We start from the raw sequence: 11,642 nt of genomic DNA on the forward strand, positions 1-11,642 counted from the left end.
AACAGTACGTCTTGCTTATCCCTCGTGCGGGAGCCCCAAGCAACTTCCACACATGCCCAAGAGATGATTACCAATTTAGCTTCAATATCCATCATTAGGAGTGAGAGTGGATGATCCTTGCATTTCTTGATATCACGCATTAGGCACAAACCAACAACATATGAATCAGTGGCGTCACCACTTTTTATGGCATTCGATCTTTTCTCCAAGAGGTGGAACCTTTTGTCAACTTCAATAATCGGGAACTTGAAGACTTCAGTGATGTGAATTCTCCTTACCAAGAACAAGAATCTCAACATCATTTCAAACATTGTGATTCATAAGACCTTCTCATGGGTGAGATTAACATTTGCATTTGGCCTCTGAGGAATCTGTCTCAATTCTTCTTGTCAAAGAGAAAACACTTGAATAACCTCCATACACTGATTCATGCCAGTCTCCATTTCTGTTCCCATCCCATTTAAAACCCACAGAGTTGTTCCAATATCAACATTTGAGCACGTAGCGGTGAGAAGTCAATTGTATTGTTGATGTCAAAGTCTGAATAGAAAGGCCCCCACAAGCTTCTGATAGAACCATGAAATGCATGATAGTGTGAATGCAATGTGTTCGTTTATGGAGAATCCTAAAGTCTTTTCACACTTTTTCTTTTTCTTTTATTTTCTCTTTTTTTTTTGAATCAAGGTTTGTTTTGTATATAGTATCTTTTCTATTTCCTTTTTCTTTTTCTCCTCTTTTTGGAAATAGACTTTAGGATCCCCCACAAATGAAGCGGATGAAGCAATGATGTTATGCAATGCAAAAGCATGGGATCAAGGGTCCACATAATCTGAGTAACCACTGTACAATCTCTGGATAACTGATGAAACACCTCTGTACAGGTCAAATGTCACAGGATCAATGGTTCGACGCCTTTTTGGAATGCCAGAGTATCAAGCACCATGAGAATAGACCAAATAAAGGTCCGACCTCAAATATGATGAGCCAATGGTATGTAGGAGCCAAGGTTTCCTGTCCCACCCCAATCTCACGGGTATGAAGTCTAGACACGGACGGGTGGTCCCTAATGGTCACCAGGGTCTACAGTTCCCATGGGGTACAAAGTGTTTGAGGCAACAAGCGTGCCAGACACAGTGTTCCATGAAAGAACCTCGCCCAGTTGTGGTACCCCATGTCAAACTCGATCATAACAAGCGCTACGGGAGTCAACATGAGCATCCACGCTAATCCTATGTGTCACTGGCCTGGGTAGTGGGCCTTTTACCGCACTTAAACCCCCCACCTGCAAAACAAAGCAGAAAAATATGTGGCCCCCACGGGGACCCATAATATAGTCCAGATGCATGCGGAAAGTAAACATGATATGCAAATAGGAAATAGACATGATATGCAAACATATACACAAAATGTAAACACATAAACCAATAAATAAACACCCAATAAACGAAACAAACAAAGGCTAGGATCGACTTGCTTAGGTAATCCCAAGCAGAGTCGCCAGCTGTCGCACGCTCGCGATAAATGAACAGAGTCGCCACCAATATATTTATCCCATAAGGGAAAGGAATATCAGATAACCTACATAGGATAAGAACAGGGTCTTGCGACCAGAGAATCTAGGTACGGAAGTCGGTTACGCAAGGGGAAGGTATTAGCACCCCTCGCGCCCATCGTACTCGATGGTATCCACATATGTTTGTTTCTATCTAAAGGGTGTGTACTATGTCTATGTCTATATGCAAATGAATACAAAAGAAATACGGGGAAAAGATGGAATTATTTACAAATGTGCTCGTTCAAGCCCCGCGACTTGATGCCTACGTATCCTTTTCAGGAATCAGAGCGCCGTAGTTCGGCTCACGATTTTCTGTTTGTTTTTGTGTTTTTTAGTTGGGCGGAGTTAACGCTCGCGCTCTTGCATAAGGGATTGACCTAGGATGCAATAGAGCGGAGATAACAATGCCCTTAAGAAAGGAGAGAGGAGAGAGAGTTTGAGTGTTTCGAGGAAATCCCTAAGGCAAGGGAAAATCGAGTTACTCTTTGGTTTGTGTCTTTTAGAATTTGGGAACTTACGCCCGAATGGTTCCCTAAAGCAAGGGAGATCCAAGCACTCGAATGATTCCCTAAAGCAAGGGAGATTCAAGCTTCCATTCCCTTTTTAATGATTTTCACTTTTTTATTAAGGTTTTTTAAGTGTTTTCTTTGTATTTTTTAAAGGGATTTTATTTTGATAGTTATTAGATGTTTTAATGTTGTAAAAGAAAAAGAATGAAAAGTGGGAGACTAACCTAATTTCTTAGCCTAGAGTTATTGATTACTTCTAATAGAAAAGAGGAAGAAGTTATTTGGTATTTCACAATATAAGGAAATATTCATAAAACAACAGGAACAAAATCTAAACCATCCATGAAATATATTCACAAAAATGAAGAAAATTATTCACAAAACAATTGCACCTTATTCATGTTAGAAACTATTTTTGAATTAACAAAGAAAACTATTTATTTATGGTTTATCAACCAATCAAAAATCAAAGGAAACAACAATTAAAAGATTCAATTAAAAGAAAATGAAATCCTAAAAGTCTAATTGAGTGAGAAATATTTTTGTCCTTTTTATTTAAGAAAAATTCAATTGATTGCAAAAGAGTTAAAACAAAATCAATTTTTTATTTGTTTTTTACTAGCAGCATGGGGGTGCAAAAGCAATTAGCAATGAACTAAAATTATGTTAAGCAAAGCTGGGCCCAAACAGTTAGGGGGTGTGGGAATAGCAAGGCGTCCAGGCCTGGTCCAATAACAAGTGGTGCATTAGCAAAACAGAGGTGTAGCGTGGAAGAGAGGAGAAGGCCCAAAGCGCATGAGGCCCAATATCTCACAAACCAATTTATTTCGTTTATTCATTTTCTGATACTGAAGCAACATGCATTTATTACTTTTATCATATAGTTTTTTTTGTTAACGTGACATGCAAAACTATAGGTATCATTCAATTGGTCAAATGAGAGTTAAGTATAATAAGACAAAATTGATGCCCCAGCTAGTCATGAAGTGCCACCTCGGTTCTCAATCATTTGCAAAGAGGCAAAATAGTAATAGGGGAAAGAGAACAACCAATAACAGCTAGACATGTGATCAAGAAAGAGGAAGCAAACCTGTACAGACGCAGACGCCGGAGCTAGGGCTCCGGTCGTCTTCTCCGATCCCCCTTCGCCGGAGCTACCATCAACACGCACAAAACTTCTACCAATACCACTGTCCCGTTCGTTTTTTCACGTAGAACACGAATACGGCTTCAGTTTTCGTCGATTCTTCTTCTAACCTCTTATCCGTGGACATTCATAAAGCCTTGACTTTGCCAAACTATGCTAAAACTCCTGCTAACATACACACGCGATCTTCATGATACACAGAACCCGAACAGTGTCTTGAATCATAGCCGAAGGAACACTCTCCTATCTTCTTGTTGCACGAATTTGAAATATGGAGATGACAGGTTCTAATTCTTGACTTCACAAAGGACCAGAAAACAGAACTCCTTCAATTCATACTCCTAATGATAACGATGCTAATGTTGCTATGGCTCTTTGATGCGAATCTTGAACTGCGAAGTAAACTCAGTTTATAGATCTTGTTGTTATGCTACGATGGCAAAGATCCATGAGCTTAGAGTAATGATGATGATGATGTTGGACCACCGGGGAGGGAGAATCTCGAGGTAGCAGCTTTGGTGATGGAGATGATGATGATTGTCATGGTTGTTGAAGTTTGATGGAGATGATGGTAGAGGAAGATGATGGAGGATGCGGTTATGGTGACTATGTGAAGAAGATGATGATGAAGATGGAGGAGGTTCAATGGTGGTGGTTTGAAGGTTATGAGAAGTTTGTTAGAGTTTGTTACGGTGGTTGGATGGTGGTTAGAGGTGGAGGAGAGTGGTGGTTATGGAGGTTATGAGAAGTTTGTTAGAGTTTGTTATGGTGGTTGGATGGTGGTGAGAGAGAAAGAGAGAATGGAGGAATGATGAGAGTGAGAGAAAATGAGAGAGAGAAGAATGAATCTGGAAAAAATGGAAGTGTGTGAGAGTTTGTGAAGTGATGTTAGATTATATAGTGAATGCATGGGGTGCATGGGGTTTATAGTGTGGGTGACTGTAGGTTAGTTTTTTTGTGGGTGAGTGTGTGAGCACATGTAGTTGTTGTGTGCTGAATGTAGTGAATCTGCCTGGAATGCTGCATGGCTCGACTGGGTAAGGCTCTCATCTTTGGTGAACATATAATTGGGTCGAGGTGTGACTTTGAGACTTTGTACCTTGCTCATTACGTGCTCCAAATTTACCATCCATGGCTTTTTGGAAAGAGGACATATCAAGGAGTAGTTTGACACTAAGATTGTTCAAAATGGAGATTTGTGGAGAATGAAAATTGGACTTGAATTCAGCCCACCATGTGTTTGTAAAAATGCCTTGCGCGTGACCTGGATCTTGGCCTGCCTGATGCTGCATTCTGGCCAGTGTGAGGGCATGACTTTGAACATCCACAATTGATTCAATACCCACTCAATTTACTCAATTCTTGTTTCATTGCATAGAGGGCCTGGAGTAGAGTGGATGCATACCAAGTTTGCATTCATAGCATTTTTGTAGAGCTCAAGAATCAGCTTGGCATTTGGCATGCCACATGTTTGACAAAATGCCAGGTCATGACCTGGTCCGTGACCTGAATTGTAACTTGGCTCAAATGACTTTTCAGCAACTTCAAACCATTTTATCTCTTCATACAAGCTTCAAATGAAGAAACCCCCAACTAGAGAGTTGTTCATCTCCATGATCTGAACATTTTTTATGTTGGAAATTTTCTCAAATGAGGCCTTTTGACACGTGTAAATCAGGGCTGAAGTGGACTGTTCATCAAGATTTAAAACCTCAAAAAATTTCTAAGTATGAAAACTTTCCTTTTTTGTTATTTTTCTATTTTTGGCAACTTTTTGTCAAACTTCCGATTTTATTCTTTCTTTGACTTTCCTCGACCGATTTTCCACCAAAAGTCAATATTTGAATAATTCTTCTGATTTTGACCCAAAAATCAACTGTTCTGATTTTTCCCCGATTTCAATGAAATTCCCGATTAATCCACTTCTGGCCAATGGAAATCAACTGAGCGCTTCCACACAAGCATCATGCCACTTCTCCTCATAAAATCAGATCTTGATTAAATGTTGACCAGAAAGTCAACTACGTTGACTTTGGTCCAGAAAACCCTAATTCAGGATGACCAGATGAATTACAAGCTTGTACACTCCCACCAATGCCTTGAGTTGAGAATGAGAAAACCCTAATCCAGGAAGACTTCAATGAAAGCAAAGCCACATAATCACACCTCAGATCCTCACATTTGGTAGGAAATTCCTTGCCATAAAAGTTCTTTCTTGCTAGTCTTTGATTGATACCAATGATATGCATGCATGGGTATGGATTATGACCTAAGTGATGTATGTACATGAATGCAAAGCCTAAGCCAGTTAGAAGTAAAGGGGTAGGACAAATTTGGGGTATGACACATGGGAACCAGCAATCTCAAGAACCTGGGTTCAATTCCCAGCTTCCCACACTTAATTTTATTTCTCTGTTTTGTGTGTTTTTTACAGATCCCATGTTGCAGCCCCACGCGCGATGCCATACACCCTCAATCACCGACAGTTGGATCTTCTTAAAGCCCATATCTAAAGGTTCTGGAAGATGACGTCCATGGAGTTCCCCTAAAGAGCCAGCACACTGGATTAAAGCTCTTATTCTTTAAGTTTTTATTTTGTTTTGTCTTATTTTTTGTTGTGTTTTGTATTATTATTATTATTATTTTTTTTCCTTTTCACTAACCACTAATTAACCAAAAATAACTTAGTAATTTAGGGTTTTTTAAACTTTAGGTTTTAATTAGTTTCAATATTAATTTAATTTAGGACTTAATTTAATTTAGTCATTAATTAATTTAATTAGGTTATAATCGATTCAATAAATAACTTAATATTATTTAGACTTTGTATATAATTAATTTAGGTTAATTTAGAAGTAACTTTAAATTAATTTTTCACTAAACGAATAATCAGACGCAAGTTTTCCGCGCTTCTCTTCTCATCTCAAACTCCAATGAATGTCGCATGTTTGTGTTTGCTCTTAGTTAGTTATTTATTTAAATTGTCTATTTAAATATTAGCAATCGATGTATAGGGCGCATGGTTTTTTTGTAATAGCGTAGGATTTAATTTCCGTTTTTACTTTCCGCACTATAAACTGCAATATACCTGTTTAGATGCATGGCTAATAGGATTGTATGTCGAGACATTTAAAATCTATCGTTAGCTAACCTAATTCCAAGAATAAATAACTGAATACAACACACTTGCACGCACTCACCTCTAGGGTTTCCCCTCTTACGTTGCCTTTCGGAAAATAATAGTCAAGTCCCTTCGAGCGTAGGGATGCCTTAGCCTATGCTGCCTTCGATCCAAAAATCACCATGTCCCTCCGATTTAAAGATCATAGTCCCTTCGACGTCGCCTTCGGTATAAATGATCTTGTCCCTCGATTAAACGGTGATAGTCCCTTCGATGGCTAAGGTATCCTTACATGTTGCCTATATGACTATTCACATCTCATAGGACTTCCTACCCTCTTTATGGTATGGATAATCTCTATGACGATTCGAGGACCCTTCGATGACCCGCACATCCAATGTATAGGACTACCTACCCTCATATGGTATGGATAGTACTATCGCTCAATGAAAGTCTTAGGAATAGGAAAGACCTTACGAACTAGGGTAGGAATTCTTAAGTGCTTACTCACAACAATTCAAATCAAACGCTTTTCACACCATGTTTTTTAACATTGTCTTTTTAGACATTTTCAAACAAAAGTGTTTTTCTAAAACACACACTACTTTTTTCAAACAAATCAAACCTTTCAAACAAAAGTGAGCTAAGCAACTAAGAGCCCGTAGATAACTACGGATGAAAAGGGTGCTTACACCTTCCCTTTTCATAACCTACCCCCCGAACTCAGTCTCTTTTCAAAAAGGTCTTTCCTGTTCTTTTATGCCTTTCCTAATTGGATAAAATAAAAGTCGGTGGCGACTCTTGCTCACCGCAACATTTGTTGCTTTATAAAATAAAAGTCAGTTCACCGAGTTACAGAACTGGCGACTCTGCTGAGGATAAATAAAAAGAGGGGTTACCTTAGAGCTTAGATCATATAATATGCTTGTTTTGTTTGCTTTACTTTTCAAGGTTGCTTGGGTTTATGATTGAAAGGTTTTTTAATGTTCTGTACAAAGCCCAGAATTGTGGCTGACTCTACCTAGGGAGACTCTATTTTGTTCCTTGTATGAAGCCCAAGGTTGTGGCTGACTCTTAGCTGGGGAAGTCATTATTTTCTGCCTTGTATGAAGCCCAAGGTTGTGGCTGACTGTTGAGGAAACTGAGTATGGATGACTCTATGGGGAAAAGATCATAGAGGTTAGGAATCACTACTAGAAATTTGGCCTACGGCCACGCTAAAATTTTCCACAGCTCAGAAAGTGTGGCCACATATATGATTTGGCCATGGTTTTCAAATCGTAGACTTATATTATAAAATATTGAATCTGAAGTGTGAAACTGTGGCCTTTCCTTCAATTGCCACGGTTAGACAACTGCAGATATTTTTAGCCGCAAAAGGAAAACCGTGGCCTTATAATTTTGACTATAAACTGTGACTCAAACCCAAAAAATTTTACCCCGCCAAAATTTCCCCCAATTTTTTTAAGTTTCCCTCTAATTTTTTCTTTTCTAATTTTTTAATTAAAAAATAAAAAAAACATTGAAAATGTAACTAAAATTATTTTTCCTCTCCAATTCCTAAAAAAACATTTTCCCTTCTTTCTCTCCCAAAAGCTTCGTCCCTTCTCTCTCTCCAGAAACCCTAGTTCATTCTCACCTTCAATTCCTCCAATCGTCCACCTCAACCGGATCGAGGAACAGCCTGGAAAAAATCACGAAGAGCAACAGCCTTCAGCCGAAACCATACATTCTTGGATCTCAGACGTTGTTCCGCCATTGCCCGCTTCCGTCATCAGCGCCAGTTCATCGACGAACCACTCGCACATCAACGCTTCACCGATTCAACACCACGCGCGTCTTCCTCTCCAACAGATCTGGCAGCAATACTCCCTCCGACGACTCAATCGCTCCGGCCACCCATCACCCCATTTGGATCCGCGTCTTCCTCTCCTACTCTGTGGTTTAGAGTGTTGATTGATAATTTTATTTAATTTGATTCATAATTTTGATTCAGTGTTTTCTTTAATTTGTAACTCTAGGTTTTGAAAGCGGTCAGACACTTTTGTCCTGTTGCTTCGGTCGAGTCACACTCATCTACCATCTTAGATGTTAGATTTCAACCAGGAACTAATATATTTGCAACAGCTTCAGCTGATACAACAGTAAAGCTATGGGATGCAAACAAAGTGAGTCTCTTTCATGTCATATATTCTCATCTAATCACTCTCTTGCATTAGCCCTTTCTTTGTAATGTGTGTACCACCACTGTTGATTGTTGCTTGTTAATCTTTTTAGCTAGAACCACAAATGTCTAACAAGAAACCAACTTAGTCAACCAAGCTGAATCCATTGTAAGTTCATTCAATTCCTTAATTAATCTTCTAATTACTGCGAAAAATGTGGTTAATTTGTTTGAATAGAAGGTTAATTCAATTTGCAGTCAAAATTATAGTTAATTTAACTAATGTGAACTAAATTAATGATATGCGTGACTGAATTAACCGCGAATTTACATGTGATTATCCTGGTGATGTAGGTGTTAGGATAATTGAGTGTCGATGAAACATTTTTATTCGATTAATTTTTTGTTTGAAATGATAATTTAAGATAGTGATGTTGGTTTATGTGTTTTTTGGATTTGAATTTGGATATAGGATATTGATAATCCTGCTAGTGTAAAAAGACAGTTAGCACAACTGTTTGATGTTTCTCTAACGACAACTGTGACTGATAAAGATGTTGTGCCCTTAGTTGATACTTGCACCGCCATGTCTGGTGGTGTAAAATTTGGTGATTATCAATGGTTAGTTCAGTTTTTTGTTCTGTTCACAAATGTGTTGGTGACCATTATGGTTTTGAATTTCTATTTGCATTGTGCAAATTTTGGTTTTTCTATTTGCATTAAGGTATATCTCAAGTGGTGATTTTCAATGTATATTATGATTATATTGTGGTTACTAGATTATACTATTGTTACTACCCCTTCTACTTGCTATTGCCAGTAGTGAGTTGCCTTTGTTGCTAACCTGGACGGGTTTTACTAAACAACAATTATATATTAAAATGCTATTATGGGATCTGTCATTTCATTTTCTCTGAAGTTTTATGAAAGAGAATTAACACGGACTAATGCCAGTGCTAATATTTCAATGAGTTAAAATGGTAGAGTTCCCCTTTGGTTTTCCTTTCAGGCCTTCAGACCTCTCTTGTGTGTGCTGTTATATCTTAATTATTATTCTTGGTTGTGTTTTGTTTGGTTTGGTTACTTACATTTTGTAGAGTTTCTTTTTTTTTTTCCAGGTTGAAGAAGACTCCCAAGCATCTCTTGATAGTCTCCGGCCCAATCGGAGCTCTACAACTAGTGTGGATCCGGTATGAGCGTGATGGAAATGAGTCACAGAGGTAAAGAATTTCTTTCCATTCACTACAAAAAATTTCTCCATTTGGAACCTGCACCTATTATTGTGCAGATATTCAAGGTTTTACATATGCCTTCAAACCATCCCCTGCACACCACTACACCACTCTTTCTCTTTGAAACCACTAAGCATGATTGTAGTCTTTTGCTTTTAACTCATTCTAAGTGATAGGATCATGACTGTAACTTATATCTGAATAGATGATTGGACAAACCTTGCAACTTATATAACGGCACAACTGGTATAACTAATAGCTAAATACTTTAATAATATGAGTTATTAGGTTACAAAGCTTATTGAGAAATCTGATTCCCATCCACTAATACAAAGCAGTATAAAACCTATATACATAAATTTTGAATTGTAGGTGTATAGATACCATTCAAGGTATGTTTGTTGGCACCCATTTTGTTATTCCAACCTAGTCTTTTATGTATGTTGATCATCAGGTTAGTATCCAACTCAACATGTTATGAATGCTAAATTGTTCATTTATGTTATTAAATGTTCAATAGGTTCTTCCTTTATGGTGGTTGGTGGCTGTAATAAGATGTATGACCTTATTGCATACCGAATTAAGGTAAGGCCAAACCTATATACGTTTGATTTCACAAAATTCCAATGGGACAGTAGTATCTTATGGTGTGAATCCTTTCTGCCTTTAGTTTACTCAACACCCTCATGCTGGAGACAAATGGTGTATCTACCCAAGTTATGATTATGCTCACTGCATTGTGGATTCACTTGAGAATGTCACACATTCAGTAAGGAAATAAAAAGCTTTGGTTGTTATGCTCCTTAGATCAGCCTGCACATTCTTAATTTTATCTCTATTTGATATGATATAGTTTGGTGATTAGTTAGTTGTAACTTAATTGAGGACTTAGAATTATGCTCTTCTTCATCTACACAATTGCATCTGTGTTTGGGTTATAATAATATGTTAATGTTAATTTGCTTGTAATTAATTAGATTCTAATCATCAATATTATTATTAATTTTATATTGATCAATATTATTGTTAATTTTATATATATATATATATATATATATATATATATATATATATATATATATATATATATATATATATATATATATATATATATATATATATAATGACATATTAATGTAATGATACAGAAATAAACCGTGGCTAGATAAATGGGTTAGAATGCATAACATATAACAACGGTTTTAAATAGGTGGTCATAACCAAACCGTGGCTATATCTTGAACTAATACTGTGTCGTAAACGTTAAAATGAAACCGTGGCTTTACAATATAGCCACAGTTATTAAGTCATGGAAAATACAAACCGCGACCTTAATCAAGCTACCTAAACCGTGGCCTAAAAATGCCACAGTTGTAAAAATGGCGTGGTCTATACCAAAAACCGTGGACTTTACTTTTGGCCACGGCCGTATACTCCACCGTTGGATTTCCGTGGCCAAACCGTGGCCTCAGCGTTACGCCACGGTTATTTTGCATATAGCCTCGGTTTTCTGGGCGTGGTAGGAGGCCTTTTTTTCTGTAGTGAATCTTTGACACAGGAGATGTGGTTTGTCTGCCTTGTATAAAGCCCAAGGTTGTGGCTACCTGATGATGAAGGAATCACTAGGGAGATTCTATTATCTGCCTTGTACAAAGCCCAAGGTTGTGGCTGACTCTCTAGGGGAGTACCTATGAGTAGGGTTTTGACTCTAAGAGGAGTATGTGACTTTTTAATGAAGAAAGATCTACCAGTGTGGGATCTTTTGACTCAGAGGGGATTTTTGTTGAGGATTATCCTAAGGGTTGACCCTACTGAGGATTGTGCTTTTGTTGAATGAAAGTCCCAGATTGGATGATTGACTCTACTGGGGAATTTATTTAGATGATTGACCTAAGATAGACTCTACCGGGGAAT

General features: G+C 37.8%; 1 long non-coding RNA gene across 1 annotated transcript; it reads left to right on the forward strand.

Annotated features, from left to right (window-relative positions):
* The first annotated feature begins 7,903 nt into the window (after positions 1-7,903).
* LOC131637345 (uncharacterized) lies at positions 7,904-10,683 on the forward strand. Its single transcript, XR_009294309.1, has 5 exons — positions 7,904-8,500; positions 8,610-8,665; positions 9,615-9,716; positions 10,249-10,313; positions 10,399-10,683. It is a non-coding gene; the product is annotated as an uncharacterized LOC131637345 (long non-coding RNA).
* Positions 10,684-11,642: the final 959 nt, after the last annotated feature.

Source organism: Vicia villosa, unplaced genomic scaffold (assembly GCF_029867415.1).
Source record: "Vicia villosa cultivar HV-30 ecotype Madison, WI unplaced genomic scaffold, Vvil1.0 ctg.001967F_1_1, whole genome shotgun sequence".
Classification (NCBI taxonomy): domain Eukaryota; kingdom Viridiplantae; phylum Streptophyta; class Magnoliopsida; order Fabales; family Fabaceae; genus Vicia; species Vicia villosa.